The sequence below is a fragment of the Pongo pygmaeus genome, chromosome 10 (genome assembly GCF_028885625.2).
Source record: "Pongo pygmaeus isolate AG05252 chromosome 10, NHGRI_mPonPyg2-v2.0_pri, whole genome shotgun sequence".
In the NCBI taxonomy this organism is placed as follows: Eukaryota; Metazoa; Chordata; class Mammalia; order Primates; family Hominidae; genus Pongo; species Pongo pygmaeus.
In genome coordinates, this window is record NC_072383.2 from 129,476,207 (window position 1) to 129,499,220 (window position 23,014).

Sequence of the window (23,014 nt, forward strand, 5' to 3'; positions counted from 1 at the left end):
TATTTTGTGGTGAGAGCCCTTAATACCCACTCTCTTAACATTTTTAACAAATACATCATCATTAACTATGGTCAGCTTGCAGTGCAGTAGAGCTGAAATGCACCCTCCCGTCTAACTGTAATTACACATCCTTTAACCAGCATCTCCCCATGCCTCCAGCACCCCAGCCTCTGGTAACCACATTCCATTCTCTACTTCTACGAGATCAACTTCTTAGCTGCCACATATGAGTGAGGTCATCAGTATTTGTCTTTCTGTGCCTGGCTGATGACTTAATGGAGCATCCTCCAGGTTCATCCATGTTGTCAGAAAACAGTATGGAGGTTTCTCAAAAAGCAAAAATGGAATGGCCATGAGCCCACTATGCCACTGGCACCGACCCAAAGAAAACGAACTGAGTCTGTCGCAAAGCTGTCTGCATCCCCACATATAAACTGAGTCTGTCGCAAAGCTGTCTGCACCCCCACGTATGAACTGAGTCTGTCGCAAAGCTGTCTGCACCTCCACGTTTATACGGCACCATTCCCACTAGCCAAGGTGTGGAATCAACCTAAGTGTCCATCGATGGATGAATGGATCAAGAAAATGTGTTCTCTACACAACAGAATGCTGTTCAGCCATTTAAAAAAAAAAAATTGAAATCCTGACACTGATGTTGGCAGGGCTCTTGATTAACCCTCCTTGGTGATATGGTCAGAGGGATCACGACCCACCCAAAGGAGAACTGAACCACCTGGGGGACCTCCTCTGATGAGGTCGGGGGTCAGAGGAGAACTGAACCACCTGGGGGACCTTCTCTGGTGAGGTCGGGGGTCAGGAAATGTTAGGCCTGGGTCACTTTCTTCTGTTGGATGGAAGCGGGGTGGTTAGTCAGGGTTCCCTGGAGAAACAGGACAGGATAGATACACATGAAGATACTTATTTGGGGAGTTCCCTCATGTGATTACAGAGGCCAGTAAGTCCCATGATCTGGAGAGCCAGGAAAGCTGATGGTGGGAATTCAGCCTGAGACTGCACGCTTGAGAACTGCAGAAGCCGACGGTATTGCTCCCAGCCCACGGCTGCAGGTCTGGGAAGTGGGGGTGGGGCACTGGAGGGGGACTGGTCGAGGCCCAGAGTCCAGAGGTCTGAGACCCAGGAGCTTCAGCATCTGCGGGCAGGACAGATGAAGTCCCAGCTCCAAAAGGGAGCAAATTCACCTCTCCCCTGCCTTTTTGTTCTGCTTGGGCCCTCGATATATCAGAGGATGCCCTCACACATTTGTGACGATTCCTTAGTCCACTGATCCGAATGCTCACCTTCTCCAGAAACGCCCTCACAGGCACCCCAAAAAATAGTGTGTGACCAGTTTTCTGGGCATCCCTCAACCCAGTCAAGTCGGCACAAAGTCAACCATCACGGGGGGAAAAATGGGAAGCCTGCTCCTCCCGGTCCCTCCTGTTCTGGGGCCTCTGGCAGTTCAGCTTCCAGGGTCCTCTCTTCATCAAGTCTTGCTCCATTTCCAGGGCTTAGAGCTACACTTTGAAGGGAGAGTCTACGCCATCTGTGTGGCCCCAAAAGTCAGGTAATTTTTTTAAAACCTCTCCATGCTTGTATAATACTTAACAGATTTAATAAACACATCATTTTGATAAATAAAAGCAAAAGGGTAAAAACTAAGTAATGTGTCCTAGCAACATACAAGAGACTAACAAACATTTTGTGACTCATACTGCTTTAAATTCACTGTCACCTCCCCCCAATAACACCTGCAATGTCTCAGAAACTCAAATCCATTGGAGGCTGTTGCTGCCCAGCGAGTCCCCGGCCACTCTGCCTTCGAGTTCCCTCATTTCTAAAACTCTAGCAGGGTCCGCTCCCAGGTGACTTCACCCACGGGAGTCTCATCCAACACCTCATTTCACAGAGGAGGCTTCAAAAAGGCCAGGAGAAAGGAGCGTTGTGCCCCTAGCTACGCCGCCCAAAGCGGGCAGAGCCTGAACTCAGCCTCAGGCCACTGACACGGGCTCCGGCCTCCAGGCATCGCTGCCAACACCACAGGGACGCGGAGCCACCGTGGCTCCTGGAACCGCACATTCCCCTCCCATCCCACGAGCTCTGTCCCCACTTCCCCCATACCCCGCAGCGGGAAGCACTCAGTGCCTGCCTCTCCAGAGCCGCCTTCTCCTCCCTGATGATTGACGTCCCTCCCGTAAAGGATCTCTGAGCTGCAGCCTCTATCAGGCAATACGTTGCAGGATATTTGGGGCCCTTTTGTCCTCCACTCCCGCAGAAACCAGAGCACCCGGGGCCGCTTCATTTACCCGCATCGCTGCCCCCGATCCTCGGCTGGAAGACACTGGCTGCCGGCTACCAGCCTTCACTGCAGGTGTAAGCGGCAGATGCCACCATGCTGGCGGGGACACGTCTCCTGCGGAGAGGATTTACCTCCGTAGCCTGGGCTAGGACCTTCAGGAGGCCTGCACGGCCTCGATTTAGGGAGCCCTTTGCCTCCAAATACACTGATGGCTTTCTCCTGCAACAGCTGGCTTCCACCCCGGCACACACGTGCTGCGGAGTCTTGGATTCTGGTCTGCGAGGCTCTCGGTTGTACACCTGACAAACAGCTCAGGCCCGGCAAGCAGGACACGGAACCCATGTCCACCCATGAAACCCATGTAAACTGCCTGTTACACGAAGGCTGTGGTGGAAAAAGTTCTCTGCCATGCAGGGTGCCTGTAAGAGAGGATCCCAGGCCTAAGAAGTTGCTTTGCAAGTAGAAAGTTGGGGGAAACCAATTAGCTGCAGGATTGATACCCGAAGCAGATACAATGCATCCTCTGAGAAGCATGTCCTGGATAGTTAAGGTGCCATGAATCCCTGCCCTGAAGAGCCCATGGGGCCTGCAGGGATCTGGGCAGCAGACCCGAGTCCTCCAGAGACAGCGTGCCAGGGCAGGTGCTCGGACGTCACACAGCACAGCTCAGAGTCACACAAGGTCACCTCTCTGGGCCAGAGAGGTGGCCTCCAAGGAGAGCAGCTGCTTGGATTGACCTGTGTCCGGCCCAGACTGGAGAACAGGCCGCCACCTGTTCACTCCATCAGCCTCACCTTCCACAGTGAAAACAGGCCTTCTGAGGGCTGAGTGCAGCCTCGGGTGTTTCAGTTGGCCAGGGGATCCGGCTTTTGGCTTTTTCTAAAGCATCACCTTCTCTCTCATGTATGAATATTTACTCCGCTTGGACAAGCCCTCAGGCCAGGGGTTGAAAGGTCACCGTGCGTGAGCTGCTCTGCTGTGCGCAAAGCCCAATCCAGACAAAGTTTGGCCTGGCTGCTGGGTTAATGAAAAGCCACCCCAGGTTGGGGGTCCCCAGCCCAGCACCCAGTTGGGGGTATCCTGTACAGCAACCCAAGCTAAGAGAGCACATTATGGAAAAATGGTGTTTTTTAAAATAATTTTTAAAACACCATCTTGACAGGATGGTGACGACCGTGATGGGAAGACTTCAGTGGAAACAGTGTAAATGCAAAACGGGAGAAACCTGGAGGAGCTTGTCAAACACAGCTCTATGTCTTAAACAACTGGCTTCCCCAGTAACCAAACCGTGCGGACATCACCGCAGGCCCCCCTGGATGCAGACACTGGTACCTTATTCTGGGCTTAGACCCCATCTGGGTGAAGCAAGGTACACAGCCTGCAGGGCTGAGCTGGGATCTGTCACTTGCAATAGAGAGAGTCCGGATGGGTAAAACAGCTTCTCCTTTCCCTCCACCCTCCCCCAAGTCCAGAACCTCCCAGGTAACCCCAATGATTACACAGCCTCCACCTAGTCTCCAGACCCCCGTCATCGCCACCTGCACAGGCTACTTAGACCCTGGGTTACCATTCACCAGCTGTTTCTCCCTGGCCTTCCTTGACATACATTTCCCAGTTCCCCAGCCGGCAAGGATGACTAGGTGACATTTTTGTCCTCACGAGTGTCCTTTGGAAAGTCGCATCTGTCAGAATCCAGGACACCAGCCAGAAGGCCATGCCTGGTGAGTAATGAGGGGATGGGACGGAGGGAGAGTTGACAGCAGTGCTGGTGGGTTGCCGGGGCCAACAAGGCGGGGGACGCCGCCCCCAGGTACTCCAATTGTGGGAGCTGCGACCGCCCCGCCAGAGGGCCAGTGGGCAACCCACAGATACCCCTGCCACAATCTCCAGGCTCCTGCTGCGACCTCATCGGCCAGGCCACCTGGAAGCCACGGGGCAAGACAACCTGAGTGAGGAAATCCAGTGCGCCCAGCCCCCCACCCCCCAGGCAGAGGACAGCACAGAAGGAGGTAGAGGGTGGATCTGGGAGGCAAGCAGGGAACGCCCAGCACAGACTTCTTCCTTTCTTCGGTAAGGATTCATTCTCAGCCGGGCACAGTGGCTCACGCCTGTTATCCTAGCAGTTTGGGAGGCAGAGGCAGGTGGATTACATGGTCAGGAGATCGAGACCATCCTGGCCAACGTGGTGAAACCCCATCTCTACTAAAAATACAAAAATTAGCTGGGTGTGGTGGCGGGTGCCTGTGATCCCAGCTACTCAGGAGGCTGAGGCAGGAGAATCACTTGAACCCGGGAGGCGGAGGCTGTAGTGAGCCAAGATCGCACCACTGCACTCCAGCCTGGGTGACAGAGCAAGACTCTCTCAAAAAAAAAAAAACAACTCAGTCTCATTAAGAGACAGCCCTCATCAGCCTTTTCTGTTCTTCCTGCCTGGGATGCAGGCACAATGCCAGAAGATGCAACAGCCACCATAGGACCCCAATAACAGCAGAGAGGGAGGGAGGCGGGTCCTTTCAGCCCTTGTGCCACCCCTGCAATGGTGGCCTCTGACTTTCTGCATGAGAAAAGCCAGCCCGGTCTCTGCAGGGCAGTGTTAGCAGGTTCTATTGTTACTTGCAGCTGAATGCTGTCCCACCTGACGCAACAGGCTGGCCTACGCTTTATGTTTTGGTAGCATTTCAGACTTGGTAACACAGTTGCACGTATACTATGTGACTGGAAGCAGAAGAAATCGATGCCATTGTTCCCATTCCTTAAAGAGCACAATAAAGAAACAGAAGTTACTTATGGCCAAGGACTAACATGAGTTGGGGCAGCACCCACAGGAATCAGCAAAAACCAAGTGATTAATTACCAACTTTGTGCCCAACCTCCCTTATCCTCAGAAGACGTTCAGTGAGCAATGTAAACAAACCGACAACATTCCCTCTGCCCTAACAACACAACACTTCTCACGTTAGATGTGAAAAAACTGAACAGCAGTAACAGCCAGCGCTGGGGTATAAGGAAAAAGGAATAGGCCGCTCCATACAGAACCAGTGGGAATGTTGATTCCTGGAGTCTTTCTGAGAAGCCATCTCTCGGAGACATAATTGAAAAGAATAGACACAAATTCTGACCCAGAGATTCCCAGAAATGCATTCCATAAAATAAAAAACATAAGAATGTGCGCATGAAGATCTTTAGCATAGCACTGACGAGGCAAAAAGGGGAAATCTTGCAGGTCTGCATAGGAACATCTTTTCCTGGTGGTCAGATGAAATTGTGGTGTATCCGTGCCACAGACTACAATGAGGAAATGCAAAATCACAAGTTAGAATTCTATGTGTTGACATGAAAAATGTTCATCACGTACTTTTGAGTAAAACAAGTTATCAAATATATGTCTATAAAATACATACATAAAATATATATGTCTATAAAATACATATATATGTCTATAAAATACATATATAAAATATATATGTCTATAAAATACATATATAATATATGTCTATAAAATACATATATAAAATATATGTCTATAAAATACATATATAAAACATATATGTCTATAAAATACATATATAAAACATATGTCTATAAAATACATATATAAAATATATGTCTATAAAATACATATATAAAATATATGTCTATAAAATACATATATAAAATATATGTCTATAAAATACATGTATTTTATATGTACTTTATAAAATGTTTTATAAACTATTTATATACATATTTTTGATAACTTGTGTGTCTGGTCCTCTTCAGACATGTAGGTATGAAAAGGGACAGCTTGGATAGCTCCCCATTTGTCTGGCAGGAAACGTGCAGATGCTATGTATTTATGTGTGTATGTGTATAAATACACATGTAGATTTCATATACATATATACACATGTATATGTGTGTATATATGTGTATTATATATATATACATAAGTGTATTATGTACATATAATTATGTATATATGTATAATTATGTATATACGTATATTGTATATATTATATACAATATAATGTATATGTTACAATATTAGAACTTCTACAATATAATGTATATCATATATTATATACATATATTATATGTATATATGTACATATAATTGTGTATAATTACGTATACACAATACATATACATATATATACACAAACATATATAGATTTTTTTTTTTTTGAGATGGAGTCTCACTCTGTTGCCCAGGCTGGAGTGCAGTGGCACCATCTTGGCTCAGTGCAGCCTCCACCTCCCGGGTACAAGCAACTCTCCCACCTCAGCCTCCAGAGTAGCTGGGATTACAGGCACCTGCCACCACACCTGGCTAATTTTTGTGTTTTTAGTAGAGATGGGTTTTCACCATGTTGGCCAGGCTGGTCTTCAACTCCTGGCCTCAAGTGATCCGCCTGCCTCAGCCTCCCCAAAGTGCTGGGATTACAGGTGTGAACCACTGGGCCTAGCCTAGATTCTCATTTTAATAAACCAACAACCCCCCCAAGGCCTAGCTGTGGGGATACAGGTGTTTGTCTTTGATTATAGACAGGGAGAAAGGGGTGGAGGGACATGCATTGCTTACCTGGGCTATGGAATGTGACATTGTATAAGAATTAGGAGAGGAGAATTAAGAAAACCAATGCCCACTAAGTTTAAACAGCACCATTTTTCATGAACAGTGACAGGCATTTTCCTGTGGTGATTGGCACAGGTTTCAAACGTCTGTCATCACTCTTGGAAGCCCCCCGAGCCCACCCAAACAAGCTACATGGAGAAGTCCCCGTACGCCTCTTAGATGCCTCCCTGACCCTCCTGCTCTGGGAGGGGACGTGGTCTAGACAACAGCGTTCGTTTTCTCACCTCTGGCAGGCACCAGTCTCCCTGCCTGGCAGGAGAGTGACGCAGTCGGATGCACACACACCCTAGCCTTTTGCATTCTTAAACCTACCTGCTGGGCTCTGTGTCCAAGAAGGGACGTCTGATGTTACAGATCACAACGTTCCGCCTGCACGTTTCCCACCAGACGAATGGGGAGCTGTTCACGGTGTCCCCTTTCATCCCTAGACATCTGAGGAAGACGACTAGACACATGCCACGTTCTGTCTCTGGTTCCCCGCTCTCCTCTCCTTTCTGTACCCCCATCTGTTCTCCCCCCATGTCTCTCTCTCTTCCTCCCCTGTCTTGCTCCCTTCTCCTCCTCTCTCCTTCCTTATTTCTGCCTCCCCTGTTAGTCTCTCCTCCTCTCATCTTCTCTGACTGTTGCCATTTTCAGAAGGGCTCCTGGCTCGGGCCAGTGCAGAATCACCTGAGCAACTACCACAGTTGCAAATCTCTTCTTGAAGGCTTGCTGATTTCTCCTCAAACCTGTCTACAAGGCAGGATTATTTTTAAACCCATTTAAGAGCTAAGGAAACTGAGACATAGAAAAAGTCGCCCAACCCATCGGCCATGTCTACTGGGTGCCCAAATGTGCAGGACACCATCCTAGGAGATAATGAATGAGATAGAGGTTAAGGAATCTTCCCAATCCCGCACCTTCCCAGCTCATCAAGGCAGAGCCCAGGGCTGGCAGGAAGACGTGAATGTCCCAAGATGGGGTCAGCACAGTGCTCTGGAGTCTCTCCCAGTGACAGGAGAGCTCCTTCTACATCGCCATGTGGCAGCCAGCAAAGAGTTTGGCCGGCACAAGCAGGACCACAGGAAGAAGTCAGGGTGAATTTGGTTTCCAGCACAGAGGCCTGAAGAGCTCTGCCAGAGGCCTGAGCAGGAAGGAAAGGTTTTTGGGGACTGCTTGTGTGGGCTGTGGGTCCCCGCAACATGGGCCTTGGCGTCAGCTGCTGACCTGAAGTTGGGGTGCAGGGGCCCCACTCCTCCTCTGCAGAGCCCCCCATGTCCCACTGATGAGAGGTTCCACCCCATCTCTCATTTTTCCAGGACCGCCAGCCTTACATCTCATGTTCTGAGAGCTTCCTGTGGGCCAGGCCTGGTGCTGAGACCCTACAAGTCTCTTCTGTGTTTCATTGTCACCAACAATCCCCCACCCCTGCCCCCCGCCCCGAGTTAGTGCTGCCACCTCCATCCAGCACACAAGGATGCAAAGGCTTAGGGAACTAGAGCCCAGGCCCACGCCCTGCAGCTGGGAGCTGCTGGACGAGGCTTGGAACCCAGGTCCGTCCTCATGCAAATGGCATCATCCCTGCCCTCTGCCTCTCGCTGACATTTCCTTTCCCTCCTCACTGGAAGGAGTGAGTCACCATCTCCCTTCATCAGACTCCATTTTTTTCCTAGCACGCATTGCCCTGGGGCACCAACTGAGAGTTCAATCAATGCTCTGGCCCCACAGGCCTAGGCCAGCTACAGGTCCAGGCAGAAATGACAAGTAGGTTTCACCTGACACCGGCTTTAGACACTGCTAGAGGCTGCTTAGCAGGAGGTATTGAGAAGGGCTTAGAGGAGGCTTTTCCTTTCGCAAAGGTGGGCTGCTGCTTGTTTAACACAGCTGAAGCTTCAGAAAGTAACAGAGAGGGCCTTGGGCTGAGTGTCTATGACCTGACGCTAAGCAGCCCAGCACCTTCAGTCCTTGAAGGTCCACAGATGCACCCCAGTTCTGAATTCACAGAACGCACACAAATTAGATTATTTTGGTAGAACAGGAATCACTCTGATGTCTGGGCTACTTGGAGATGTTGTCCAATCATTGGAAAACTTTGACTGCATCAGCTGATTTTCAGATTGCCAGGTCTCCTTAGAACTCGGAGATTCTTAGAAAAATCTAACTCAGCCAGGTTATTATACGTGGCTCACACCTATAATCCCAGCACCTTGGGAGGCTGAGGCAGGAGGATCACTTGAGCCCAGGAGTTTGAGACCAGCCCGGGCAACACAGCAAGACCTCATCTTTACAAAAAAAAAAAAAAAAAAAAAAAAGTAAAAAAGGGGAAAAAGAAAGAAAATCTAACTCTCATAAGAGTCACGGAACCCCAAAGCAATTTTGCAAATGAAGAGTTAATGATGTTCTCCAGTCCCCTAGATGGCAGGTTGCTTGCCCATAACTGTGCGTCAATGCCAGGCCTAATATTAATGTATTATCTAAATAATCATTCATAGTGCATATGATCAGCACTCAACGCCTTCCTCTCATCACATTCACTCCTGGTTTGATGGAGTCAACACAAAAAGCTCTTTCCAGAGAACATCAGATTAGAAGGTTACACATGTTAATTAACCTTTTTTATAGACAATGTACAGCACTGGATATATCGTAGGATCTTCATCTCGCTCCATGGGCCCTGGTCCTAGGAGCTCCACAACGGGATCCTCCTGGCCCCCTCCTCCTGGTAAAGACAAAAAGATCAGGTTCCCTTCAGTCTTAGGTTTCTCGCCCTCCCTGAAACATCCCGGTATTCAGCAGGTGGGGAAGGATGAGGTTCGCCGCATCCAGGGGCTAGTGTGGCCGCCTTGTTGCCTAGTGCTGTGGGGTCCCAGGAGCTCTGCGGCTCTCCCTGCTCATGGCCACACCTGAACAAGCATCCTGAAGGCAGGTGGGAGGCTCCTCAGGAAGTGATTCAGGCAAAATGCCTTCCATTAAAAGTGCCTAGACGGAAACATCTTTAGAGCTTTGTAATGTAGATAATCTTAAAGTCAAAATTTCAACAACATAAAGCACTGTAAATGGGAGACTGTGCATGAACAGGATGGAGAAGAGATTTTAGCTGCACCCAGTTGTACAAGGATCTGGCTAATAGTGCAAGCCTCAGCCCACCTAGAAAGAGAGGACAGAAGGAAAGAAGGGATGGAGGGAGGAAGAGAGGATGAATATCTGGACCTCTACCCAGACTTTCATCACAAATGGATCTTTATCTAAAAGCCAGAAGTTAGTTAACAGCTTTATTGCCAATGGACTTTCTATGTTAAACATACACACACACACACACACACACACACCCCTTACTTTGTAGCAAGCAACCTTCAAATTGTGGCACCAAATAGGCAAAACTGAAGAAATATGTTTTCCCATTATGTTAGTATTCATTAATCCACTTCTTCCTTCAATCATCCAATTATTTATTCCACAAACTTCTGCACTATTTTCAGAGCAGCTTTCCAGGTACTGGGAATACTACGCGAGCAAAGGTGAAATCCCTTCCTCAACGAAGTCCACATCAGGTCACAGAGACCACAAATGCCATGATTTCAGGCAGTGGAGGGTGCTGTGCAACAGTCACTGCTTTACAAAACCAACCTCTGGAGCTCAGTCAGAGCTTTCATACCCTCACCTCTTCCAGGACTGAAATCATTATGCTCTTTACTGATCATGTTATTGATTTTTTTACTCCTTGGGAAACTGGCCCTTCAAATTCAAAGATATCTAAAACTTTCCAGCATACAGAGTGGAGATGATGCATGCGAGTTACCCATGCTAAATCAAGTGGCGATTTTGGAAAGTTCCAGTTCTGTATTAAGGGGTCTGGGAGATGTTCACACAAAACAGGAAATGCATACGCATGTGTTATTCTTTCCACGGCGACTGATCAGTGTGGATCTCTAATCTAGCCACGGCGTGTCGTCAAGGGGACCGCACAAACGCCATGGCCCCAGGTTAAAGAGTAAGCTCTAGCTGTGCTCACGGTCCCTTATCAACCTCCTCTCCTAATCCGAAACCCTTTTGTTTGCACCGGGGAGCTGGCTGCTCTCTGTGGATGTCTATCAGTGGCAAATGCTTCCGTTGCCTGGTTACTCTTGGAGACTGCACAGGCCTGGGGTGGACAGCCGGTCAAAGCACGTAAAGGGACAGTAACTGTGTCGGCAAAGAGGTGGCCCTGCAGACACATGCTGTCCTTGGTGCTCTGCGCCAGGAAGACAGAGGGCTAACATGGAGCAGGTGTGCGGCGCTGTGCTGAAATCTGCCCCCCGACACGTGGTGTGCCGACTGGACTTGATGTAGAGAAAGAGGCTCCTGGACCCCTTTGGCAACTGGTTGAAAAGGGCCTCTGAGGCAGTGGCTCACTCTTCTGGCCAGAGCTTCTGGACTCTGCTTCGGAAGTGGTCTGCTGAGGACAATCATGGTGCCTCACCCTCTCCAGCCAAGGGATGGGCACAAGACCCAATTGGTGGCAATTAAACAATCAGTCCCCTGAATTTAAATCTTGAGCAGAGGGACCCAAGGACAAAAAAAAGAACCAGCGGCCAGAGCATGTCCCCCCCTCCCTCCCACCCCAGGCGGGTCATCCTGCAGCTCTCCTCCTCCCTGAGGCCTGCTCCCAATCCCTGATGCTTCACTGGCCCTTGCCATTGGTCCTTCTAGCAAATCCCCTTCCCCTTTAGGTGGCCAGCACCAGGTTCTGCTGCTTGCAACCAGAGACCTCACGTTAGTTTCCTCCAGCCGCCGTGACAAAGTACGACAAGCCAGGAGGCTTGAAGAACAGGCATGCACGGCCCCACAGTCCCAGGGTCCAGACGCCCAAGCTCGGGGTGTCGGCAGCGCTGCTCCTCAGGCTCACAGGCAGGCTCTGCCCATGCCTCTCCCCGGCTTCTGTGGTGGCTGGCATTCTTGGTATTTCGTGGCTCCTAGAAGCATCACCCCAATCCCTGCCAGGTTCTCTGCATCCAAATCCCCCTCTCTGTAAGGACACCAGTCATAGTAGATTAAGGCCTAATCTAATGACCTTGCTTTAAGTTGGTCACCTCTATAAAGACCTCATCTCCAAGTAAGATCACATTTTGAGGGGCTGGGCCTCCAACATTCTTTTTGCAGGGAACACCACTCACCCCATAACAGACCTACCTCTGTGACCCGCAGTCGACCACCCCACCCAGCAGTGGTGAGCACCTGGAACCTGCAGACCTGGACTCTGGGCCTGGGGCACCTGTGTGGCTTGAGCCCTGTGAGCCCTGTGAGCCTTCCCTGGCATGGTTACATTAGCCACGGGCGGGCAAGCAACCTGCCTTGAGATCCGGCTGAATGAGGAGGCCTGAAAACATGCACACACCTCTGTTAGGAGATGGAGTCACCCCTTAGTGAGGGTGGGTTCATTTTTCATACCAGCCCCCTGGGAGCTGGTCATTCCTATGTGGAAAGTGACCTTAGGTGAGGTGGAAACCCTTGAGTTCAGTCGCCAGGCTCTGGAGATGGGTCTTCTGAAAGGTGAGGGTTAGGGTGATGGACCCCAGGTGGATTCTCCCCATGAGAGAAAAGCAGGGGGCCCATGCCATGGTCGTACACAGCCCTGCTGGCTTTTTGGGCCTAACTGTAGATATGATAATACAATGTGGGAACAGCGCCAGGCCTGTGAACTCCAAGTGCACGATTAAGAGACTCCGATTCAAGAGTGACACCAACACAGAGGAAAAGGATGGAGATTCCCAAAACATCGGCAGAGTTCCTGGACGCAGCCATTCCTGAAGCTAGAATCTCCTCTCTTCAATTACACCCGTCAAGAACTCCTGTTTTTGCTGAGGCTAGTTTGAGCTGGTTCTCTGTCATCTGAAATCTGAAGACCGCAACACACATAATGTAATACCATGGGGCATAGCAAGCCCCAGGGCCTCTCTGAGCACACAGCTATATCAGCAGCCTCATTTATCTGTCCTGCCAAACAAAAGGAGCAAGTAAATGATATCCCAGGGCCCAAGTTTACCAAGAGACAGGAGTGAAATGGATGATACCAAGACCTGGGTACCATAGCTGGAAGTGTGCCTATTTCCTCAACATTTCCAAAGCTCTTGCCAAACACATTTGTACTCCACCCTTTTACTGCCCTTGAAGGTAAACCTGGAGCCATCACTGAACCCAGCCTGGTACTGAGGCCAGCAGGCCAGCATCACACACACTTCCCGACACGCCCAGGACAGCACTAATGACTCGTTTGGCTATAACTGGCACTGAGACTTCAATATCAACAGAGCCCATTCCATGTTGACTTGTCTACTCTAAAAAATAATAACAGAACAAAATGAAACCAACAAAATGGCATTTAAAATGCATAATTGCTTTAGTCATGAAGAGTAATGACATTAAGAGCCATTTTAACTAGACATTTCCGCACAAATAAAATTAGGCCGAGACAGTTAGTCTTGGGGTCCTGACCAAAAATGAGCCCTGAGAACTTGCAGGCCTGTTTGTTTCAGGTTGGATCCTGGGTAACAGGCACGGCCTGCGGCTCACTGGAGCAGACGTGAAGCCCCCACAAGGCTGCATGGGAGGTTCCAGGGAACTGAGATTTCCCCAAACATCACAAGTTTTGCCATCTCTGTGCCAACTATTAACTGACCCTCTTTCTTTAAATGAGCTTGTGTTTTACATACATAATTATATTGAAAAAGGAAACTATATATAACACAAAACTGTTGGTTAATTCACTAGTTATTTTGTATATAAATTCACTATTCACTAATTGTACATGTAATTCTCTAGTATTTTTATATATTTATATATAATATATATTTGATAATAGAGATGGAGTCTCACTTTGTTGCCAGGCTGGTCCCAAACTCCTGGACTCAAGCGATCCTCCCACCTCTGCCTCCCACACTACTGGGAATACAGAAATGAGCCACTGCACATGGCCTACTAGTTATATTTTTCCTAATAACTGTATTTTTTCCAATAAATACATGACCATAGCTAGCTAGGGTTTGTTGATTGTTTTTGTCTATTTTATTGCCTGTACAACACTCTTGGAAATATTGGGCTAGTTGGCAGATTTAGGCAATGCTTCCACTAGGCTGATAGTCGCAAAATTCTCCACAAAAGGCACAGAAGACAAAATTTCTCTCTCTGACCCTGCTCAACGGCTTAGATGTAACCTCTGTTCCCAGAGCTCATGGCATCGAGTAAACAGTTCTTGCCTACGAAGCCCTGCAGGTAGGAACAACAAGACTCATCTAACAGGGAAAATGAAAGAACAGATGGCATGGACTAAGGTCTGGGGATACTGGTGGGGCCATTTCCTTCTAGTATCAGTGGTTTCTTATCTCAACAAATATTTGCCAAGCATCTGTAGTGTACAAAATCAGGTTGCTGGGCTACTTACACAAATACATACAAAACTAAGGTCAACTGAATACTATTAAAGACTGAGGTAATTCCATACTGCATTATTGAATTTAAAAAGCATATTAATGATGAACACACACATGTATTCCCCTTTAGCTTTTTCTATATATTTCAACACTTACACAAATAGAAGCACTTTTATTTTAAGTTCTTGGCTACATGTGCAGAACGTGCAGGTTTGTTACACAGGTATACATGTGCCATGGTGGTTTGCTGCACCTATCAGCCTGTCATCTAGGTTTTAAGCCCCACATGTATTACATATTTGCCCTAATGCTCTCCCTCCCCTTGTCCCCACCCCCTGAAGTAGAAGCACATTTGCACAGATTCTAGAGTAATGTACACAGGTAGCATAGACAAATATGTTCCCTGCAGTAGTACTGATAATAATTAGGCATGGTTAGGGGACAGTGAATTAACTGTTGTCATCTATGTGTGCATATACATATAGCACAATTGTTCATCAACAGCAGCAAGTGCCTTCAGTGGGCATAAGCTGCCTCCCATAACCTCTTAGGGCTCAACTCCATGCACACCAAGCTGATTACCACCAACACCTGCACTTCTGTGCCTGGGGACTCCGTCTAGCTGAGACCCAAGCCTGGCCTACATGCAGGGCAAGCAAGACATGCTGGAGCCTCCATGCCCCTGCAAGACCACCTCAGCCAAATGAAGAGTGCTGGTGGATAAATATCCCAGCTCCCTCATCCCTCAAGCAGATAATTCCACGGCTTACACCAGTCTCCCAGAGGTTCCACAGCAGGACTGAGCCCCCATCACCCACAGTGGCAACTGACTGGATAACACACACCCATTACTGACTTCTGCCCTACCCTGTCTCACTTCCACACTCCCCTCCCAAAATTTCCTGGGGTCACCTCCCCATGAAACCACTTTTGCTGGAATCCTTACCTTGGGCTTGCTCTAGGAGAGCCCAGGCTGAGACACTCAGTATAGCTACACTGCTGGGTGATACACAGCGATTTACAAGGCTGAGGTTGGGTGCCAATGTACTCATGGGAAATAACAGGCAAAGGTCTCTAAGAAATATTCTGGAAATGGAAAATACTAATCTGCAGAAAAATAGTTTTCTTTAAAGCACATACAAAATTATAGGACAGAGTTTCACATATGTTTGGAAGGTCCAAACTGATGACAGTGGTTAGCTTGGTAGAAGAGTCAAGATACATGAGATTTTACAAACTAAATATACAAATTTAGTATGTAAGTAATGAAAACTAAAAGTTGCAGAGCACATTATGTGTGTACTTGGACATGCACACATAGAGTTGTGTGTCCACATCCACTTCTGTCTATACACCTGCCTCTATTTTACATCAAGACATTGTGTGTGTGTGTGTGTATATTTGTGTATGCGTGGGGAAAGGTCTGAGAATTCTGAAAAGAAACACCAGACTCACAATGATTGCCAATGGGAATTAGGAATGGGAAATATTTATCAGGGGACTTTAACGTTTTACTTTGTACATCTCTGTGAGATGTGACTTTTTCAGTGAGCAGCTGCTGCCCTTCAAATCTGACAAGGTAAAATAATTTTGTTTTTTCTTTTACTGTACTGATTTAATTCACTTTAACTAGGATTATATTTGGATTTCTTTGAGATGGAGTCTTGCTCTGTTGCCCAGAATGGAGTGCCATGGCGCTATCTCAGCTTACTGCAACCTCTGCTTCCTGGGTTCAAGCAATTCTCCTGCCTCAGCCTCCCAAGTAGTTGGGATTACAGGCGCACGGCCCCATGCCCAGCTAATTTTTGTATTTTTAGTAGAGCCGGGGTTTCACCATGTTGGCCAGGCTGATCTCAAACTCCTGACCTCGTGATCTGCCCACGTCGGTCTCCCAAAGTGCTGAGATTACAGGCATGAGCCACCACGCCAGCCGATGTATCTGGGTTTCTTAAATTGATAAATAATAGATGGACATATTATTGGGGTGCATGTAATATTTTGATACACCCATATAATGTGTGAAAGTCAAATTAGGGTAATTAGGATATTTATTACATTAAACATTAATCTTTTTATGCTAAGCACATTCAAATTATTCTCTTGCGGTGATTTTGAAATGAGCATAACTTTAAAGCTGCTCACACATACTCACAACCCCTGTGAAAGTTGTTGATAACTTTTCCAACTCAGATCTGTGAATAAGCATCTTAATATGTTTTATTGACATAGAGGGGCGCCGAGACCTGTCTGGATGGAGGGAAACAACAGAGCCGTTGAGAATGGTCATTGTGGATTTAGACAGGAAATGGTGCCTTTGGTGAGATTAAAATTTAGCAGCCACTGAGGTGTGCTTCAGGCAGCTCTAACTTCCTCCAGACTGGAGCTACTCTCAGAGAGCCTCCTCTTCCAAGTCAAATGTGCAGCCCATCTCAGAATCACGAACTAGGCCCACTCTTTCAAACAGTCATGAGGACCTATTTTCTAATTGCTCTCCCTTCATGGTGAAATAATTCAAACATTCCATTCCCTTCTAGAGTGAGAACAAGAGCTAAATTTAAATGCAATAGCTTAATGATGCATCTGCAATTCCAAGCAGCCAACAATCTATCAAAAAAAGACCAGCTCATTCCAAATATAGGAAAGACTCATACACACATACATCACTCCACTCTAGCTTCCAACCCCAGAATGACCAAAATTTAAAAATATCAAAAAAGTAATAAGCCCTCAAAATAATCTGCTTGTGATCCCTAGGAGGACAGATTGGCTTCTGTATCCCATAGGCCAAGTATAATAAATGCACTGGAAAAAAATTACAACTAATAACCCACACCACTCAGTTGAAACACACTCTTTGAAAGTGTTCTTAATGACACAATTTGTCTTTTTAGGGCATACAGATAAACATATTGTCATAAATTATACTCATTGAAGAAACTGATACCGTTATATTCATAATGAAAACAAAAGGGTTTTGAAATATTTTTCAGGAATCTTACCCACCTCCAAGGATGCTGCCTTTACTCATTAAGTGATGATTAGTGGCTCTATTGTAATGAGAAACAAATGATTACCAAGCGTATATCCTACATTGGAAACAGTTAAGTTTCACATCAGACCTTTTCTGCCTTCTTCTATGGAAAATGAACGCATAAAATAGGAATCAGAGGACTGGGTGTGGATTTAGGTCTACTGAACACATACTGGCTGGATGCATCACCACCATTATCACTACGACTACCGCCAGCATCACCATCAGCTCCTCTGTCACCGACTACTGCCGACATCATCATCATCTCCTGTTGCCATGACTACCTACCACCAAAATCATCACCATCTCCTCCACCACCACGACTACCGCCAGCATCACCACCATCTCCTCCATCACCATGACTACCAGTCATCACCATCTCCTCCATCACAACTACTGCATCATCACACCTCCTCCAACACCACGACTACCGCTGGCATCATCACCATCTCCTCCATCACCATGACTACTGCCGGCATCACCATCATCTTCTCCATCACCACGACTACCGCCGGCATCACCATCTTCTCCATCATGACTACCACCAGCATCACCATCTCCTCGATCACATCTACTGCCAACATCACCACCATCTCCTCCACCACCACCATGCTTACTGGAATCTGAGACTCAGACTCATTTGCCAAGCCCAAGCAGGGGCACCAAAGGTCCAACTGATTCATCTTCTGCTGCGCGATCAAATGCAGGTGGAAGAGTCAGTGCCACCAGTGCCTAGCCAGCCATTTCCAGGTTGAAAACCTTTAGTAACAGAAAGCAGCTGTTATTCTTACTACCCAAGATTGTCTCATGATCACACAGGGTGAACTATTGCCCTGAGTTCAGATCACACCTCTGCACAGGAAACCTCAAACCAAACATTTCACAAGGAATGAAGAAACCAGCCTAGAGTTCTCTCCCGAACCCTGAACCTAACCATCGAACTGTGGATTTTTCCCTGTATTTAGGTGTCAGTCGGGTAACTCAAACTCAAAACTGGGCTTCAGCACAAACCTGAATGTGAATCTCCCCACACTTCTACTGCTCTCTCAGTCTTTCTCATCCTAGGAAATGGTCCTCCCCTTCCACCATTCAGCCCACGCCAAAAATATGAAGGCCATTCTTGTGTCCTCCTTGCACTCCGTCTCAGCCCAGTCTATCACAATGGCTAGCAGGTCCTACTGCCCCAATATATCTGGGATCTCGCCAATGACCCTCACGTCCGCTACCATCCTGGTGCAGGCCGCCCTTGCCGGTCATGTGGACTACACGGTCGCCGCCTAATCCTCTTTGCTCCCACGCTTACCTCCACCTCCATTCAGAACTGGGAGTGATCTTATTAAAATAAAAATTGGATCATGTCACTCTCCACCTAAAATCAATCACTCTCTTTGGCCATTGTTCTTAAGATTTAGAATCAATACCCTAGCACAGCCAGCCCTAAGGTCCTGAATGAACTGCCCTGTCCATCTGTCCCCATCTGTGTTCCAGACACCCAGGTTTTCAGGCATCAAGTTCTTTCTTGCCTCAGGGCCTTTGCACGGCTGTTCCCCATGACGTTCCTCTCTCTGTGAGGGTAAGGACCACATCTGCTCTGTTTACTACTTAGTCCTCTTAACTAGGGGACATACAGTTGGCACTCGATAAATATGCCTCAAATAAATCAACAAACCATGAAAGAACAGACACAGCCCCTAACTGACACAGAGGAATACTGCTTCTGAGAAAAGAAAGGACAACTTACCACAAAGTTTCTCTGCTGAGTTCCTGGTCTCAGGACAGGAAGTGGGAAATTTCCCCAGGGGTCTCCCAAAGCTTGGGTCTGATCGAATATGGCCTCAGCACCTGCAGGCTTCAGGTGTAGCGGGTCATTTCCAAGCTGCGGGAAGAAGCAGACACAATCTTCTGTCACCAAAGAATGACTTGCAATTTTGCTTGTCTGCCTCCTTCACCTTCCTTGATGCTTAAGAGCCAGGGAGAAGCAGGAATTCTGCTACCATTTTCCAGTTCAGAACACGGAGGGCTGAGTGAGGGACAGATTTGAAACTGAACTCATGGTCCTCCCAGCCTGAGATTTTTCTTTCCCTTCAACCAAATTTCCTGGTATGGAACAATGCAACAATACAACACAGCCATTGACATGAAGCTTTCGTGACCGTCAAGTTCCTGAATTTGCCAAGAGAAATGCACTTAGGGCTAATCATCCAGGATAGACAGATGATAGCAAGGGACAGAATCGAGGGCACAAGTCAATATCTGGGCATGCACTGCAGATATCCTTAATTATCAAGATGTGACTGATGCCCAGCCGATGACAGAAAGAGTTATTATAGGTCAAATTAATTAATAAAAATAAACATAAAAACCAACAAGCATGCTACACATAGTAAACTCTTAAAGAATTCCCACCTTGGCCATCAAATATTCAAAAACAAAAATTCCTGTATATCAGTAGACCTTCATGTTGACATGCACAATCAAAATATCAGAAATTTCTTTACTTCTGTTTTGTTAAAAAGAGTTATTAAACTGCTCAGAACCACAGAATAAGATGATAAGTTGAATTAACTTAGGTTTCATCAAAAAGCTTGCTAATATCCTGCATCCATATGAACCAGCAGGAGTGAGAGGAAGGATAAAAAGCAAGTGAGGCTTTATCCTAGAACTTGGAGCTGAAAAACCATCTGTATGGCCAAAATTCAATTTATTTCAATTTAGCAAACATGTTCTGAGCACCTGCAAAGTTCCTGACAGCTGTTAGGCCCAAGTATCAGTAAGATCAAGGCCTTCCAGGACTCTCCGTCTGACAGGGAATACCAGAACAGGCATGCATAATGTTAGTTCAAGCTGGAATCTAATAAAATTTAGAATTTTGTGCAAGCGATCTGTGAGGGAAAGACATTTAGGCAGGAGACTGAAGTTTATTTTCTAGAGATACTTAATGAGGGAGCTCAGGACTCACATGCAGCAGGTAGAGGTCATAACAGCCAAGTGCTATTATATTGAAAACAGAAATTAGACAGTCCGCCTGCGGATATCCCTCCCCAGATCCAATGCATTAAGCAGGTAGGCGGATGCTACCCCACACCACTCTCAAACTAGGTAAGAGACTGGAAATATTTTGGTAGAAAACTACAATCCAAGAGCAAAGACCGTGTTTGACATGAGGAGCTTCTACAACAAAATGTGTTCAGCTCCCTCACAGCTACCTTGGAGTGAGCTCACCATTGACCTCCCCCAACCTGTCAAGACTATGCTCCAAAAGCAGTCTTGGAGTACCAAGGAGTACAGCTTCATCTAAAAACCTCTAATATGGAAGAGTAAAAGAACATAACAATAAAACCCAGAAGAGAGAGCGATCATCCAGCCAACCAAACAAGCTTAAAAAAAAAAAAAAAAAAGCAACAAGTCTAACAAGTGTCTCCAGAAAGCACGTAAAAGTCAAGAACAAGATGCTAAAAAGATCAATGAAGGACAAAAAGAACTCTTGTGAATGAAAAAGATAGTTGCTAAAATAAAAATTTTAATGGCAGATTTGGATGATAAAAGACATCTCCCAAAGTGCTAGAAAATATTAAAGAAAAAAGAGACTATCAATCCAGGAGTTCTAACTTTTACCAATAAGGTTTCTAGAAAGGGAAAATAATAATAACAATCAGCTGACTGATGCCCAGCCAACTACAGAAAGAGTTATTATCAGTCAAGTTAATTAATAAAAATTAATATAAAAACCAACAAGCATGCTACACATAAACTCTTGGGGAATTCTCATCTGGGCCACCAAATATTTAAAAACAAAAATTCATATATATATATGAATTATATATATGATATATATGTGATATATACATATGTATTATATATCATATATACATATGTATCTATGATATATATATATATCAGTAGACCTTCATGTTGACATAAACAACCAAAATATCAGAAATTCCTTTACTTCTATTTTGTTAGAGTTTTTAAACTGCCGAGAATCATGATAAATTGAAAATTGTCAGAAAAACATAAGAACATGTTCTGGATTAAAGAATCTCTGAGTGCTCTGCAACACAGATGAGAATAGACCTAAGCAAAGAGTACCATGAGATTCGAGAAGGTGAATGATAAAGAGAAGGCCCTAAATACTTCCCATAACCATTAGAAAGAAGAGGAGGAATTTTAAAAAGGAAAAAAATGGGTTAGGGCATTAGACTTCTCAGCAGCAATCTTGGAAGCCAACAGAATGTCTTTAAAATTCTGATTGACTATTATTTCCAACTTAAGGTTCTATACCCAAAACAAGCTGTCAGTCAAGTGTGAGGATAGAGAAGAGAGATTACCATACATGCAAAGACTCATAAAATGTACCTCCGCAGTGTGTTCTTTCTTAGGAAATGACTGGAAGATGTGCTGCAGCAAAACAAGTGGGGGAAAAAAAAGATAAAAGGGAAAGCCACAGAATCCAGCAAACAACAAATCCTACCCTAAACAGGGATGGAGAAAAATCCCAAGGTGACAGCTGAGCCTTAGCTCTCAAGAGCAATAGGTTTGAAACAAGATGACAAAGGGCTTTAGAAATAAAGAATCTAGAGAAAAGAGAGACTCAGGAAAAGCTTTTGATATCAAAAAGAACTGGAGAAGAGTTAATACGTGGATTGCAAATGGCACAATTGAAAATCAGGCTATTAATAACTCCAGGAAAACTAAAAAGCCATACAATGAAAGGAATGTAACCACAGTCACTAATTGGTGCTACCATTAACAATATACACACAATAACAACATAACAACTAAGTATTCACTTAAATAAAGTAGCAATTTAACTATGTGTAGAGACTGGGGGAGGGAAACTAAGATAACTAAATCTCCATTTACCACAGAGCTTCTCAACCTCAGCAGTGTGGCATTTGGGGCCAGATAATTCTTCCTTGTGCAGGCTGTCCTGTGCACTATGGGGTGTTTAGCAGCATCCCTGCCAGTAGCAACCAGAGGCCAGTAGCACACACGTTTCCCTGAATCATGACAAACAGAAGTGCCTCCCAACACCAACCCTGAAGGGCAAAACTGCCCACTCAAAGCCCTTTGAGAACCACTTATCTACCACCCCAGAAAGTGCTGTTAATATTTTTTACTTTGGAAAACTGGTAAGTCAAAAAAAAAAGTTACAATATTGGCAATTTTTACTATTATTTAAGAGCTTCAAGAAGAAACCACTAGAAGTATTGAAAGTGGGCTCAAGGGACTGGGTATGGAAAGAAGAGACAGCACGAGATTTTTTTCATATACCTTTATACACTTAATTTATCAAATTACATGTGTGCACTTTCAAGTTAAAAACTACTGTTGCAGCACAAAAGAAAGCATGCTTGTGTCTAGTTTGGGAACTCACTGAAGTCTTCCTCCACAAATCTTTCTCAAAGGAAACCTTATACTATCACATTAACTTACTTGATATGCCCATGTCTTTTCTTTAAACTACATGAAACAAATAGCTATCACAAAAAACATTTTTAAAAACCTATACATCTCCTAAAATCAACTGATGTAACAGCACTGGTCCACCTACTTCATCGTGGGACGATTTCAGCAAACAATAAAACAGAGACATTTCTAACCATGATCAGATGGGCTGGATGCAAACGAATCAAGGCAGACACCTCCAGTGAGATCCCTGCAGGAGGAGGCACATCATCATCATT

At 46.0% G+C, this 23,014-nt stretch overlaps 1 protein-coding gene across 6 annotated transcripts in view; it reads right to left on the minus strand.

Annotated features, from left to right (window-relative positions):
* Positions 1-23,014, minus strand: part of RIMBP2 (RIMS binding protein 2) — a 317,525-nt gene that overhangs the window by 209,683 nt on the left and 84,828 nt on the right. For all 6 annotated transcript variants that reach the window (XM_063646814.1, XM_054443052.1, XM_054443055.1 and 3 more), the window contains exon 2: positions 19,069-19,203. The gene's annotated coding sequence lies outside the window, so the exon portion shown is untranslated. The remainder of the gene's footprint in view (positions 1-19,068; positions 19,204-23,014) is intronic.